At 41.2% G+C, this 16362-nt stretch overlaps 1 protein-coding gene across 4 annotated transcripts in view; it reads left to right on the top strand.

The window, feature by feature from the left end:
• The window catches only part of PLEKHG1 (pleckstrin homology and RhoGEF domain containing G1), a 226225-nt gene that overhangs the window by 96830 nt on the left and 113033 nt on the right, over positions 1-16362 (top strand). The window contains exon 1 of one of the 4 annotated variants that reach the window (XM_036871394.1): positions 5421-5459. The exons of the other annotated variants lie outside the window; for them this stretch is intronic. The gene's annotated coding sequence lies outside the window, so the exon portion shown is untranslated. Of the gene's footprint in view, positions 1-5420; positions 5460-16362 lie in introns of those variants that run through there. 4 annotated transcript variants of the gene reach the window in all.

Raw genomic sequence — 16362 nt, 5'->3', positions numbered from 1 at the left:
CCCTTGGCAACTGCAAGTCTCTGTGTTCTCTATGTCTGTGAGTCTGTTTCTGTCTCGTAGATAAGTTCATTTGCATTTGCCCATTTTAAATTGCAACTAAGTGACTTGCTTTGTTGAGGGAAATCATGCCCGCTTTAGTGCATGCACTATTTCAGAAAGTCTATTCTTCAGTGAAGCGCCTGTGAACACCCAAAAAACCTGGCCATGTTGCTCATTTGCAGCATAGCAGAGGCAGCACCCACCATTCACTTTGCCTGTGGTCCTCCCTCCTTATCTAGACGCTGAGCCCAGTTAGAGCTCCATGGATTGATACTCTAAATCCACCGTGGCCAGTGTCCTATATAGGGTAGGCACTCAATGATTATTTGATAGCAGGGCCTTCAGAAACATGACTGCAAAATGTTATCAAGTAAGAAGGCTGGTTTTCATAGACGGCCTGTATAATCTATCTTGATGCCTTGTAAGTCATACCAGGAACTTAAATTAGTATTGCTTTTCACATTTCAAAGGCATGCAGACTACCATTGGCCTCAATATAAAATAATAATTTCTGATTGTGGGACTCTATACCCTGTAGTCGAAAAGAAACCCCTTCCTCCCTCATTTCTCGGTGACAGCCTCTAATCATCTTTGAGTAATTTTTAAGATTCTTTCTAGACCACCATTTCCTTCATTACGTCGGCTGGGGAACAGCTTCTCCTTGTATAAATGGAATGGTTCTCATTCCTTTCCAAGCTCAACCACCCACCTAGTAAGAAAAGATAGCTGTAAATCTCAACCAACTTTCTTTTTCAACAATTATTCTGGGAGCAAAGTCAGATGATAAAGTCAGCTCACCACCAAATATTTATTGAGGACCTGGGAGAAGTTTCAGGTAACCATTAAAGAGAATATAAGTTCTACCCCAACCTGATTCCCCAAGTGCACTGTGATTTCCATACGTAAGGAACAGTGGGAAGAGCATCCCCGGGGCAGGCACTAGCCCGAGCAAAGGCCCAGAGGTGTGAAAAGCTAGAGTATCCCTGGGGGGTGTTGAGTGTTCCAATATGGCTGCGGTACCTGGCCAGACCCTAGAAGGCTAACTGCTAAGATAAGGAGTATCTGCTTGACTTGTAGACCATAGGGAACTATATCAAGCTTTCCTGGCAGAGAGTAGCCTACGTTCTGAGTTTTAGAAGAGAGCCATGTAGAGATGGCTTGAGGAAGCAAGAAATTGAATTTAGCAAGATATATTAAAGAGGTCATTGTAAAGATTCAGCCCAAAACTATGAAACTGACAGTAAGGAGAGGAAGGATGGAAAGAAGAGACATAGACTTAACTGATTCTGTTTTATGGCCTATGTACAAGTTATTATGGCAGTTGTTTATTAAGCTCCATTGTCTCAATGTTTGTCCCCATGGGATTTTAATTTATGGAAGTGACTGAGTGACAACACAGAGAGACTAATGCCACTAAAAGATTTTTATTACTTACATTTCCCAAGGTGGGGGGGGTGGTGGCTGGCATGTCATGTAGGGCCACATGGGGAAGCACCAGTGTTGGCCAGGAGGCAGAAAGAAGTGAGAGGAAAGCCTAGGCCAAACCTTTGTTGGGGTTTCCATGGGATTGCCCATGAAGGGCAGGGCAGGGTCCACAGTTTAGGATTGACGCGTTTGAATAATTCCAGCTGGCCTTGGAGCATAGGGGCTTCCCCTGGTTGTCTGGTACCTGGCCCTGGGGTTTTGTGTGAGAGTTAGATAAGGGAGTGGTTCAGAGATCATTGGATCACAGGGGAGACGTAAAGAACTTTGGCTATTTATTTGGTCCTACAATTAATGGATACTAAATAGACAAATACAGAATCTAAGAAAACACGAGTTTGAAGATCTCTATATATATATCAGGACAGTTGGCTAAATGCTTTATATGCATTATCTCACTTAATCCTCTCAGCGATCTGCAGTAAGTACCAAATTGTCCCCATTTTACACATGAAGCAACTGAAACCTAAAGGGGTTCAACAATTTACCCAAGTTCATGTAGGTAATGATTTTCCCAGCCAGATTCAATCCTACTCCACCTCCTGCTACTAAGCTCTGCCCCACATGGTCTTCTCCACTCGATTATTCCTCACTCTGGGCTCAGGATGTGAGACTAGTGCTGCTGAAAAAGGAGTGGTGGAAACTTATAGAAGCTTCCCCAGGGCTCACTGGACTGGGGAACAGAGGTGGATTCATGTGGTTTATTGTCTCTCTATAAGTCTTCCTATTTCTACCTGCTTTGCCAGAATAGTGTGAAGATGTATTTGCCTACTGGTGGCGCACCATTTCGCACGTTATAATAAGCAAATAAATAAAATGTGTGACTTAAGCACTGTCTCCTCCCTTCCCGGAAACGGATTCTTGACTTTTGGCTTTTTTCTCTCTGATCATTTTAACTCTGGGACTTGGAAGCTCTCGTGTCAGCAAACAAAGCCTTTGGCAGACTCTTTTCTCCCCTGTGTCATGAGCCAGTGATCCAAATTGCCTATGCAAGAGGCTCTGAATTCCCTGGGTTAGACTCGGAGGTCCTGCATCAGTAACTACCCCGTTTGGTCATTGTCCAACACAGTTCCTTGGATCAGCCAACACAGTCTGCATGAGGTCTGTCTCTTCACAGCCTCCATGGCTTTGTTTTCTAACACTTGGCTGCCTTCTCACCACCTCTCTCCACACATCTTCATGCATCACTTCCACGAAGAGCCAGCTCGGTGCTCAGCCTCTGTAGGAGGGTGTCCACAGCACACATAAATCATGCAACCACATCCAGGAAGCATCTACTTTGCACAAAGCCATGAGGGGGACACAGAGCCATGAGGGGGTTACCAAGCCATGAGTGGCCCCAGTCAGAATCTCAGGGAGCTTGTGACTGGCTTGAGAGGCAGGGTAAAATGGTAAAAGATGCAAATAACACTTCAGAAAACGGAGGCTATGTCACACAAGAGTTTAGAAGTTATTCCCCACCAAATTGGTACCGCTTTGTATATAGTTATTGCTTCACTCCTCTTCATCTTTCTACGTGCTCCTGATAGTTTATCTGGGAGCTTTCACTCTTGAACTGGGCTGTGACCCATCAGAGAGAGGCATCACAAGTCTAGTTTATAAGAGCCTTTGCAGAAGGAACATGGCAGCAATTCCTGTTTTCTACCCACAGGCCAGTTATGTGGGAACAGTCCCTGTCGTTACATGCAGGGCTTGGCTGCATGGAGTTAGCATAGCAGAGGGGGTAAATGTTTCAGCCCCAGAGTTAGACTGTCTGGCTTATATACCAGTTTTATCGCTTCATAGTTATATGACTTTTGAAAGTTACTTCATCTCTTTGTGCCTCATTTTCCTCAAGTGCAAAATAGGGATGATAGCAATACCTACCTTTTAGAGTTGTTACGAGAATTAAATGAGTTAGTTTTTTTTAAAAGCTTAAAAATGGTACCTGGCACATAGTAAAAACGTATTACTATGTGGTCCTCATGACTGAGTGATTCCCACCTTTTAGAGGTTTTCTAGTTGATTCCTATTAACTGGAGCTGTCTTATCCTTATAAGTCATCAGTTTCATTAATCTTCTCTGCTAGTAAATTTTACAAAACCAAAGTTTAAAAACTTGAGCATAAGCATTTCCCCTGGAATACTGGAATTGTTGGTATTTTGTTATTTCTACCTGGACATTTTAATAGCCAACAATGGCTTTGAAAAGAACGAGGAAGACATGCAGCGTCTGTCAGTCTCCATATTGGAGTTTCTGTTGTGTTTTTGTTTCCATGTGAACTTGACTTTTTCTAAAGTTTATAAGCCTTTTGCTTCATGGTGAGATTCAGCAACAAGTTTCTGTTCCAAAGAGCAATATTTGTCCTACTTGAAAATCGACCCTGGTTTCCATTTTCTTTACAGAGAAGTTGCTCAATGCTTTGTGATTCCAGAATGTGGTTTTAGCTTGATGTTTCCACAAATGTAATTTTTTCATGTTTGATCATTTTGAAAAACTATTTAAAAGCTGCAGATATAGCACATTGTCCTTTGGCTTTTGTTTTGTTTTGTTTTGTTGGTGGTTTTATTTTTTGTTTTGTTGATGCTGAGTTGCCTTTAGTTGGTCTTCGTTTGAGATAAGGGGTAGAAAATATTAGGAATTCACTAGAAATATAGCTCTGATCTATAGACTAGGATCCTAGACTGCAGAAAGTATTTCTTCCTTGTTGAGAAAACTGTTGATTCCCCTTTCCTTGAAATGTTAAAGTACAGGGCAGTGGTTAAGAACACAGATCTGGATAGAATCCTGGCTCTTGTGCGTCCACTTGTGTCACTTTGGACTTGTTACATAGCTTGCCTAAGCCTCAAATTGCCCAGCTTTGAAATTGGGACATCTGAATTCTTGTAAGGACCAGATGAGACCTTGTAATTCTTATAAGGATCACCAAATGTTCATGGCGATCCTGAACAAACACAAGCTCGCCAACATCCATGACTGCTGTTTTGCGGAGGTCCGACCTGAGAGTTTCTATGAGGAACTCTACCTGGCTCTTGAAGTTTTCTTGAAAACAAAATGTGCCCCTCTTGAATGGAGGAGATTTCGTGTGAAAATATCTGTAAAGTAACCAAGGGTGCTTACTGAAATCACTCTAGAAGGGGGGAGGAACCATTAAAAAAAAAGAATTCAAACTTAGAAACTTCACCTTCGAAAAAGGTTAATTTATCATTTTCTTGACCACTTTCACAGCCAGTCAAATGAACCTGGGGTGCTCTTTATGTAAGTTATGCAGAGAGTACAGAAAACAGGTATTAGCCTAAAATAGTGTCCAAAGCCTCGGCTATATATCAAGATTGTGATGAAGGAGAATTCAGATCACAGAGAATATTTTAGAATGTCTTCCCTCTGTAAATATTTTTAAAAGCCCATATATCTTTAAAATTATTTCTTTGATAGCTTAGGTTGAAAGTCTAGGGAGTCTGGCAGTGGAATTCATGCTAAAACCAGAAGACCGAAGGTGATGGCGCTGGCGGTGATCGCTCTGTGTGTGAAGATTTTTCCCCACCTCTCCCCGAAGCCCTGAGCCACTTTAAGGCCTGCGGTGATGGCAGACTGCCAGCTCTGGGAAAAAAAAAAACCCTGCAGTTTTCATTTGAAATCAGAGGATGACATTTAGACACTTCTTAATCTTGCACCAAACACCTCAACTATCTAGTTACACACACACATCACACGAATGCACACATGCCTGTCCTTCTTCGGGCAGCGCCAGTGCTGGGTCCAGGCTCTGTTTTCTTCAGCTCCGTCTCACTGTGTGGGTGTTTCTGAACGACAGCATCTCTATCCAAAATGCATGAAAGGACTCTTTAGCCAACCAGGATTTGAAAAATGAATCGCTGGTTCATGAGCATCATTTTACAAGTGCTTTTTTAAGTCCAGAAATACAAGAAATCATCTGTGCAAAGGACAAAGGTCTCAAGGTAAGTACTCATAATGTGTTGAGATGGAGTCCCCGAGTGGTGTTATGGTGGTGTCAGAAATCAAACATGAAAGCTGTTACAGCAGTGATTGTCTCTTTACTTGCGATCTGTAAAACAGAAGACTTTGTTGTATTTCCAAGAGTAAAATTACTTTTGAACTACCAAGAAAATATGCAAAAATTATGCTATGGCCAATGAAAAATGTTTTGATTATTTTGGTGGGTTCCAATTATATATGTGTGTGTGTATATATACAAATAGTGCTAATTTTTGCTAAAGATTGTTTGGAAACCATATGTTATTATCAAAAGTACTTTTTTGTTTGTTTGTTTGGTTTTTTTTTGGCCCTGCCGCACGGCATGCGGGATCTTAGTTCCCCCACCAGGGATTGAACCCAGGCCCCTGCAGAGGAAGCGTGGAGTCCTAACCACTGGACCGCCAGGGAAGTCCCTGGAAGTATTGAATACTTTTAAGCATTTAAAAATTTCTCCAGGAGCTGAAGCAGAGTATATGTGATGATTTGATTCTGAAAGAGTAAGGATCATTACAATTTGTCAACTCTCAAGCTTAAAAAAGATGGATACAATAGTATATTTTTGATTACTTAGGCCACAGAACAATTTGTCATGCCTTAGGCAATGGAGACAGAACCGATCTTGGAGTCAAGCCTACAGCTCTCTAGCTGTGTGCCTTGGGCAGGTTATTTGAGTAACTGTCTCTGTGTCCTCAGAATCTTTGAGTGGGCACTGAGCTTAGGGCCCCAGCCCTTGAGGGAGTGAATCCTGGGTGGGCAGGGACAAGGGGCGGGGAGTGGGGAGATTTCAGGACACTCAACTGCGATGTGAGTCAGGGCGCCTGGGGATGGGGTGGTGGCACCAGTGTGGTCCAGGACAAGCTTCTCCTATTTCAGAATCTTGCTCAAGGCTGGCCCAGGAAGGGAGGAGCCTTCTGTAGGAGTTCTGCTTGGTCATTGAGAATTCAGATGACCCCAGCGGAGGTCGTCAGCATTTTGAGTACCGGTGGAGGCAAGTGTGGCTTCTCCAACCCTTGAAACATCTGTTTACTCTGGCTGGACTCTCTGGGGGCAGATTGACCCAGACAGCTCCCACCCTGCAGAGGGAAAATGCAGTGTTTTGTTTCCTAATACCAAAGCTGCTTTTTAAGGGTGAAGAGTCCAAAATGTCACCACATCATTATCTGCTCAGGAGAGTAGTTCTAGGCCCTTTTAACAGACCTGGAGAATCTACTTCTTATGAACTTCTAAAGACATTTTGTTCTTCTGGTGGGCTGCTGCTGGGTTTTTTTATTTTTTATTTTTATTTTATGTTTATATTTCAGCTAAAGAGCAAATGTTGGCAGATCAATTGTGTTATATCAATTTTGAAAGATAGTTGTTAGTTAAGGAAGTTGTTGTGTTAATGATTTGACTCCCTAAGCTGACTGTATATTATGCAAATGAGATACAGAGGAAAACCTCACCTATTCCAGCTAATCGAAATATTCCATTTTAGTATTTCCAAATACATCTATAAGAAAACAGAGTATGCTCATGGAAAAATATTTTGGGAGCCTTTAAGGAGTTGATAAGACTAATTTATAATGAACACAATATGGGGAAATGTAACAAAATCCAATTACTCCAAGCCAGGCAACGCAGAAAGTTCTAAAGCTCCTCATTTATCGTTTTATGACAGTTGTGCAGATTGTGTGTTTGCACAAGGACAGGATTTGTGTACAAGTCTTGAGTTCACCTCTCACTTTAAAAGAGGCTAAGTGGCTTCATCATAAGTGTTCATATCTATAGATGATTTGGAAAACAGGTTAATCCGATTACAATTGTTAAGCTCAGTCTCTGAAAAAAAATTTAAGTTCTTTTTTCAGGGAGAGGCTTATCATTTATACAATTTGTGAGCTTAACATTTATCTTCTTCTCACTGCTAGTACATATAAAGGCAAATTTCAAAGTAACATCAGATGATAGTGATTGTGTTCATCGCCTTTACATCTCCTTTTAATTTCTTCTCTTTGCTCGTATGTCCTTCACAACTAAAGTGTAACTGTCCTTAAAACTGGCGAAATTTGAATATATTCTGTGGATTGGCCCTATGTCACTGTCCTGGTTTTGTTACCATACTATAGTTATGCAAGATGTTGGCGTTGGGGAAACTGAGTGAAGGATACAGGAGACCTCCTTGTACTTTTTTTTTTTTTTACAACTTCTTATGGATTTATACTTATTTCAAAATTTTAAAAAATTGTAATGTAACTGTTCTCTAGAACATTTATCTGAGGTCTCTTGTGCCTAAGCAGGTAGTTCAATAAGATACTTTTGTTCAGTACGTGACTTCCATGTATTAAGTCCTGTAAGGTTTTGTGGGTAACAGATAATTGCCTTGTAAATGTAGGTGCTCCATGAATGCTTCTTGAGGTCCAGGGTCTCTAAATCACCTTGCTAATGGGGAAGAGAGACTTTTGGTGATGAGGTCTGTCTACTTACTCAGGTCATGCCCTTTGGCCCTACCAACTTGCCCAAGCAAATGGACCAATCCCTGGGCTCTCTTAAATACCAGGAGCAATAATGTTGAGAGCTAGCTGACATTCTTTGAGCCCCTAGTACGTGCCAGGCTCCGTCATGCCTTATACTCATTAAATCACTTAAGCCTCAGAACACCCCAGGATGGCACGAAAATGAAGCAATTTTAAATGTGGCAAGTTTAAATGATCATTAAATAATGTCCCTACTTTCTAAAGAGTTCACTCTACTAGGAATCTTAAGGAAAGGCAATGGATCCTCTCAGCTAAACAAATAAACACAAAAATTTCCTTTTGATTTTTAATGCAAACAAAAGAAAACTTTGAAATTATCTAATCATCCCCTTCTGAGAATAAATACTGGCACTTATCCATGACCCCTGCTTGTTGCTAACTCCTGCTATGTTTAGGATTGAAAGAGCCAAATTTCAGATCACGTGTTTTGGTAAATAGCTCAGGGTGAGAATAATATTTACTATCGGCAGTAAGCAGGTTTGTATTGTTTCAGACTGGTGACGTGCGGGGGTAGGGGGAGAGGGTCAGAAGCAAGTTCCAATATCATAGTGAATCACGGTTCAACGTGCGTGCCAGCAAGAAGCTTTCAGATGTCTCAGCTACATTAGGAGGAGGACCGCATTCGCTACCTGTGCTCAGGGCTGCTCGAGCAAGCTGACCAGCCTCCCTCTGGCGCTCCCATTATAGGGCAGCTGCTCTCCACCACTTATTGGGACGATGCAAAGTGAGGAGAGCAGAAGCCTCATCCTGGCTCAGTCACTAACTAGGTCATTGATTCTTTTTTTTGGCCATGCTGCGTGGCATGCAGGATCTTAGTTCCCCAGCCAGGGATTGAATCCGGGCCCCCTGCATTGGGAGCGCGGAGTCTTAACCACTGGACTGCCAGGGAAGTCCCTTTTTTAAAGTTTTTTATTGAAGTATAGTTGATTTACAATGTTGTGTTAGCTTCCAGTGTAGATCATTGATTCTTAAAACATGTTCCCAAGACCAGCAGCATCAACACCATCCGGGGACTGGTTAGAAATTCTCAGGCCCTACCCCAGACCCACAGAATCAGAGACTCTGGCGGTGGGACCAGCGATCTGTGTTTCACTGGGCTTCCAGGTGATTCTGAGGCCAGCTCAAGCTTGAGAACCACTCGGCTAATTTACCTTGGGTGATCCTCTTTCCAGGCTTCAGTTTCTTCTTCTGTAAAATGGAAGACTTATATGTAGTAAGCTATTTCTAAGGCCCCCTCTCTGAACTCCAAGGCACACGTCCCAAGCTGTCTAATTCTATAAATCTGTGATGTAGATCTACACATCTGGAAGTACTGTATAGTGCATGAGGGGACAGGCTCTGAAATCTGACTGCCTGGGTTCAGATCCTGGTGCCCCACTTGGTAGCACTGTACACCCAAGCAACCTACTGAATTATCCCGTTCATTGTGTCTTCCTCCATAAAACTGAGGTGATAACACCTATGTCCTAAGGAGGTTGTGAGGAATTGATCTAAAACATACAGAACAGCACCTGACACAAAGGAAGTAACTCATACCTCAGGTATTAGCAGACCTGTCTCTCTCCACCTAAAGAATTCTGGAACTTTGAGGATGGGAATTGTAGTTGTACAACTTTATTTCCTACACATGGGCTATATATTAAAAATACTCTTTAGCACTTGCTGAAGAAATAAAATAATAAATTATACATGTTGAAAATGTTTATTCATAGGAAGGCTCCACACTGGGGTATGTCTAAGGATGGCATGAAAACTGAATTTTTAAAGAATAAGCAATCATTCTTTAAGAAGGCATTGGTTGTCATTACAACTCTGGCAGTGAGGCTGCATATAAGACCTGTGATTGCTTCCATGTTATAACTAGAAAAAAATTAATAAAATGAGTTTTGACTTATCTGTATTTTGGGTTCTTTTTAACCATTTGATTATTGTCTACCCATAACAGGAAGGAAACTAATATGATTGGGTGTCTGTTAGGTGGCACACACCATGATGGATGTTTTATAAGGGTCACGTCAATTAAATCGGACGGTAACCCTGTGAAATAAGATGGTCCTGACTTTAAAGAGACTGAGGTTGATTGAAATGAAAGTTCTTGATCACATAGTAAGTTATAGATCCAAGATTTGAGAGTAGGCTTATCTCAATCCATAATTCACCCCTTGGCATCACTAACTTAACTATTTGTTACACTTTTAAAACATAAAACTAAGTTTTCAACAAATGAGACATGGACGTCTTTTGCTACTTCATAAGCACAACTGGACAACGCAGTAGCTGTCAAGAGCTCTAGCATGTAGAGCACCTTCTGAAGGGCACTGGGAACCTCTCACCATCAAAAGCGCTTCTTTTATTTGCACCTACAAAAATCAGAGGACCTCACCTAAGCCTGTGCTTTGATCATCATTCTCCTTCTCCCTGTGTGGGCCTTCGGATGAGAAAATGGCCAGCATACTTGGAAAGGTACCAAGCTGCCAAGGAGGGGAAGCCACACCTGGGTTTTCTGCCTCACAGTAGAGAAAATCGTACTATTCTTTACTGCGTCTCACCTTCCCATCTCCTTCTCATGATTTTATTCAAAGTGAAAGCAAGTTAGGATACACAGATTATCTACTGAGGGTTTTTAGACTTTGACTCAGTTAATACTTAAAATATAATTCTATTCTGTCCCTTAGAAAAGCTCTATTCTACTTGAAGAGTACTTCTTGTTGTAGAAAAAAAGTCAAGAAATGTTTTGCTTTTTTTTTTTTTAACCTTAATTTGGAGGTATGGCAACATTCTTTGGGCACAGCTGTGGTATTACACCCTGGGAGTACATAAGAATCACTTTAAGAGAAAAAACCTAGTGCCCTGGTCTCACCCTCCAGAGAATATGCTGTTTTTGAAATAGCCCTTGATTATTGTTTAATACCTTGATTTTTGAACACTTGTAGGATTTTGTGTAGCATCTTTACATAGTTGAACATACTTGGTGCCTTTGAATTTGCTTATATACTATTATTGTCCCTGATAATATAACTAAATTACTTTCAAGTTTCTTTCTTTTTTTTTTTTTTTTAATTTAATTTATTTATTTATTTATTTATGACTGTGTTGGGTCTTCGTTTCTGTGCGAGGGCTTTCTCTAGTTGCGGCAAGTGGGGACCACTCTTCATCGCGGTGCGCGGGCCTCTCACTGTCGCGGCCTCTCTTGTTGCGGAGCACAGGCTCCAGACGCGCAGGCTCAGTCGGTGTGGCTCACGGGCCCAGTTGCTCCGCGGCATGTGGGATCTTCCCAGACCAGGGCTCGAACCCGTGTCCCCTGCATTGGCAGGCAGATTCTCAACCACTGCACCACCAGGGAAGCCCCCAAGCCCCCAAGTTTCTTTTTAATTTGGCTGACGTAGTAGAATCTTCACTCTGGTAATTTTCATGAGGAGTTTAGAAAAGAGTTTAATGATAGCAAATATTTATTTTCTGTTGGCCCTTGAAGTTTAGAGTTGAAAGTATCCTCAATGGTTAATGGTCCAACTCCATTTTTTACCTGTTAGGATGTTGAAACTCAGTCTAGGTTGATTCTTTGAAATGAGGGAGGAGATGACCAGGATCCCAAGTGCAAACCTACTCGTACCAACCCAGCCATCTCCACACTGGCGCCTGAGGGTTGGGGAATATCCACCGCCCCACAAATGCACTCTTAATTTTACCATTGGCATCAGACCCAAATCTTCATCTGGTCTCCTTACAACAAAATTGGTCAGATCTCACGTGGATCTCAAGGGGCCCTCTTATCCTTTCAGAACAAGCCGAAATGTAGAGACTGAAGTGGCTTTTCCTACAAAGCACCTCACCCTGGACTCCAACCTGATTTCTGACTAGTTCTAGGTATAGTATTCTATTCCTTTTTTGGGGAGACTAATTTTAAGTGTTTGAGGTCTCTATTTTATCATTGACCCCATAAAGCTTTTCTTCTTTGGGGTGATAGAGTAGCGGAGGCTGAGGGAGGGGTTAGCACGGTCTTGAGCTCCCCTGGAACAATGGTTCCCACCTTTATGATGCACAAAAATCACCCAGGGAGTGTAGTTACCAATGCTCATTCTGGGTTCCCATCTGTAAAGATTTCGATTTAGTGTTCTTGGGCAGGGTCCAGCAATCTCGTTACTTATTGAAAATATAAGCTGATGGTGATTGTATTAACCAGCTCAGGCTGCCATAACAAGATACCATAGACTAGGGGGGCTTAAATAACAGATATTTGTCTTCTCACATTTCTGGTGGCTGGAAGTCTAAGATCAGGGTGCCAGCAGGGTAGTTTCTGGTGAGGCCTCTTGTCCTGGCTTGCAGATTCACTCTGTGCAGAGTGGAGAGAGAAACAGGTCTCTGTTGTTTTTTTCTTCTTTTTTATTATGTGAGTTTCCAGTGTACAGCACTATAATTCAACATCTGTATGCATTACAAAATGATCACCTCCATAGTCTAGTTGCCATCAGTCACCATACAATTGACCCCCTTCACTCCTTTTACTTATCCCCCAACCCCCTTCCTCTCTGGTAACCACTAATCTCATCTCTGTGTTTATGAGTTTGTTTTTGCTTCATTTGGTTTGTTTGTTTTGTTTTTTTATATTCTACATATGAGTGAAATTATATGGTATTTGTCTTTCTCCTTCTGACTTATTTCACTTAGCATACTACCTTCAAGGTCCATACAAGTTGTCACAAATGACAGAATTTCATTCTTATTTATGGCTGAGTAATATTCGTGTGTGTGTGTGTATCACATCTTCTTTATCCATTCATTCATCAATGGACACTTAGATTGTTTCCATATCTTGGCTGCTATAAATAATGCTGCAATAAACACAAGGGTGAGGGGTGCATACGTCTTTGCAAATTAGTATGTTCATGTTCTTCAGATAAATAACTAGAAGTGGAATAGCTGAGTCATATGTTAGTTCTGTTCTTAATTTTTTGAGGAATCTCTATACTGTTTTCCATAGTGGCTTACCAATTTACATTTCCACCAACAGAGTATGAGGGTTCTAGCCTTTTCTTCTTACAAGGACTCCAGTCCTATCAGATTAGGGCCCCAACCTTATGACCTCATTTAATCTCGATTACCTCCTTAAAGGCTCTATCTCCAATTATAGTCATATTGGGGGTTAAGACTTCACCATATGAATTTGGGAGGAGTGCACAATTCAGTCCATAACAGTGCCTTAGGGGATGTTGAACCACACATGGAAAAATGCTGGTTTAGAGTATGTGTAACTGGTGTATGTGATCACCAGTTTCATTCATCAAATATTTGGTTTACAACACCATTATAACAACTGATGTATTAAAATTTACAAATAGATTAAATAGAGGAAATTTTTTCCCCATTTTTTTAATTGAAGTATAGTTGATGTACAATATTATATGTTATAGGTGTACAATACAGTGATTTCTAATTTTTAAAGCTTATACTTCATTTATAGTTATTATAAAATATTGGCTATATTTCCTGTGTTGTACAATATATCTTGTAGCTTATTTTATACATTATTTTTTGTACCTCTTAATCCCCTACTATATATATGCATATATATATATAAATAACCCTATATGGCCCCTCCCCCTTCCCTCTCCCCACTGGTAACCACTAGTTTGTTCTCTATATCTGTGAGTCCACTTCTTTTTTGTTATATTCACTAGTTTGTTGTATTTTTTAGATTCTACATATAAGTGATATTATACAGTATTTGTCTTTGTCTGACTTATTTCATTTAGCATAATACCCTCCAAGTCCATCCATGTTGCTGCAAATGGCAAAATTTCATTCTTTTTTATGGTTGGGTAGTACTCCATTGTCTATATATTCACCACATATTCTTTATCCATTCACCTGTTGATGGACACTTAGGTTGCTTCAATAGCTTGACAATTGGAACTAATGCTGCTATGACCATTGAGATGCATGTAACTTTTTGAATTAGTGTTTTTGTTTTTTGCATATATACCCAGGAGTGGAATTGCTATGTCAAATGGTAGTTCTATTTTTAGTTTCTGAGAAACCTCCATACTGTTTTCCACAGCAGCTGCACCAATTTATATTCCCACCAACAGTGCACAAGGGTCCCCTTTTCTTTTTTTTTTTTTTTAAGAAATTCACGTTCTTTTATTTATTTATTTATTTATTTATGACTGTGTTGAGTCTTCGTTTCTGTGCGAGGGCTTTCTCTAGTTGCGGCAAGTGGGGACCACTCTTCATCGCGGTGCGCGGGCCTCTCACCATCGCGGCCTCTCTTGTTGCGGAGCACAGGCTCCAGACGCGCAGGCTCAGTAGTGGTGGCTCACGGGCCCAGTTGCTCCGTGGCATGTGGGATCTTCCCAGACCAGGGCTCTAACCCGTGTCCCCTGCATTGGCAGGCAGACTCTCAACCACTGCGCCACCAGGGAAGCCCCAAGGGTCCCCTTTTCTCCACATCCTCGCCAACACTTGTTATTTGTGTTCTTTTTGATGACAGTCATTCTGACAGGTGTGAGGTGGTATCTCATTGTGGTTCTAATTTGTATTTCCCTGATGATTAGTGATGTTGAGCATCTTTTCATGTGCCTGTTGGCCATCGGCATTTCCAGAGGACCTTTATTTTTTTTAATAATATCATGGAATGGGATTTATTAAGAAAAGAATACCCTGCTCTCTAGCGCTTTCTCAACATGGGGTTTCCAGAAAAGCATCCCAGAAGAAAGACATGGGTCCTCTTTTGGCCTGAATCAGGGTTTCCTAGGCCTTGCTCTGCTCTGGCCCTCACCCTGAATGTCTAGGCTCACCTGTGCTGAAAACATGTGGCCTCGTAAACACACTTCAAAATTGTGAGGAGAAACGTGAGCAAGCTAAGTAGCCTGAAGTTTGTTAGACTTGCTTGATCCATCTCAGTCTGGAGGAGCTTTTTCCCTCAGGGAAGCTTTTAGGTTTCTGCTTTCCTACCACATCAGGATTAGGGGCAAGTAGTTGCTTTTGTTTTTCTATCCCCCTCACCCATTCCCTCCTCCTCACGCTCCAGAGGAAAGAGATCACATATCAGAGATGTTTCTTCTTCAAAAGGACTTGGGTACATTCACAAATCCTTGTTGAGGCCTCTGTGTATTAAAACTTTTATCTCCAGGGTTCAGAAAGAAATAAACACTGGGCTGGGGTACAGGATGGGGTTTTTTTCCCCCTTTCTAGGAAAAATGCTGATGATTAACTAATGCCTCTAGATATCTTCTTAAATGCTCAGTGTCAAAATGAATAAATGCTCTTCCCAGTGAGGGGGACTGCTTATTCCTTTTTTTATTTTCTTGCCCATAAACCCAATTTTATAGCCCTTGTTTATTTTGATGGGGCTAGGATCTCCAGTTCTAAGTCTTAACTTCTGTCCTATTATTTTTTAAAAGGTACAACAAAACCAATGTTCTATGAGATTAGGATATGATATGTGAATTTTAACATTTATAGTTGATCTTGGCTTGTCTTTGAGAAGGGTATCAAAAACGAATCCTGACTTCAGTCCCTGTAAGGGACCCTCAAGTGTTGCTGGACAACTCGGTGTGTCATTCTTCCAGGGCTGTGGTTTTGGCCTTACTGTCCCAGTATTTTTAAATGTCAAAAACTATGACGCCGAGTTACCTGGGAGTTTGTTTTGGCAGAATTACCAACTCGACTGCTTCTTCCACCTTAATTCCTCCATAGAGACCCTGCACAAATTCTAACATTTATTGATATGTTCAAGGTTTGTGAAAGCACTAGTAGAATAAAGACTTCAATTAATAATAAGAGTGGCAAACGAAAATAAAAGCTAATGAGGTTAAACGGTAAAGACAGTTCCAGGGACTTCCCTGGCTGTCCAGTGGTTAGGCCTCGGTGCTTCCGCTGCAGGGGGCAGGGGCTTGATCCCTGGTCAGGGAACTGAGATCCTGCAAGCCTCAGCATGGCCAAAAAATAAAATAAAACAAATTTAACTCAGTTATCTTTAAAAAAAAAAAAAGACAGTTCCAATTTCCTGACCTGCAATTAACATTCTCCCCACCCCGCTACTATAAACATTTTTCCCTTACTCCCTTCACTGAATCCTTCCAAGATGGTTTTGGTCTTATGGTACATTTTTTTGCCTAATCTTGTATAAAGTAACAAACCACAAGTGATATTTTTAATTCTTCATGTTTCACTTTTATATGACTTACAAATTGAAGAGAAATAAATTTTTCTTACAACATCATTTTCTAGTAATCTGGTCATTCTAGAACTACTAACCTAAGTATACAGTGTAGTGTCCAAGGGTCCATGAGTGTGACACAGAGTCAAATACTTCCAGGCTCCAGAGCCAGGCAGGTCCTGTAAAAGAGTGAATGGA

Source organism: Balaenoptera musculus, chromosome 12, assembly GCF_009873245.2.
Source record: "Balaenoptera musculus isolate JJ_BM4_2016_0621 chromosome 12, mBalMus1.pri.v3, whole genome shotgun sequence".
Lineage (NCBI taxonomy): Eukaryota > Metazoa > Chordata > Mammalia > Artiodactyla > Balaenopteridae > Balaenoptera > Balaenoptera musculus.
The sequence above is the reverse complement of the archived record's forward strand: the minus strand, read 5'-3'. Positions and strand labels throughout refer to the sequence as shown.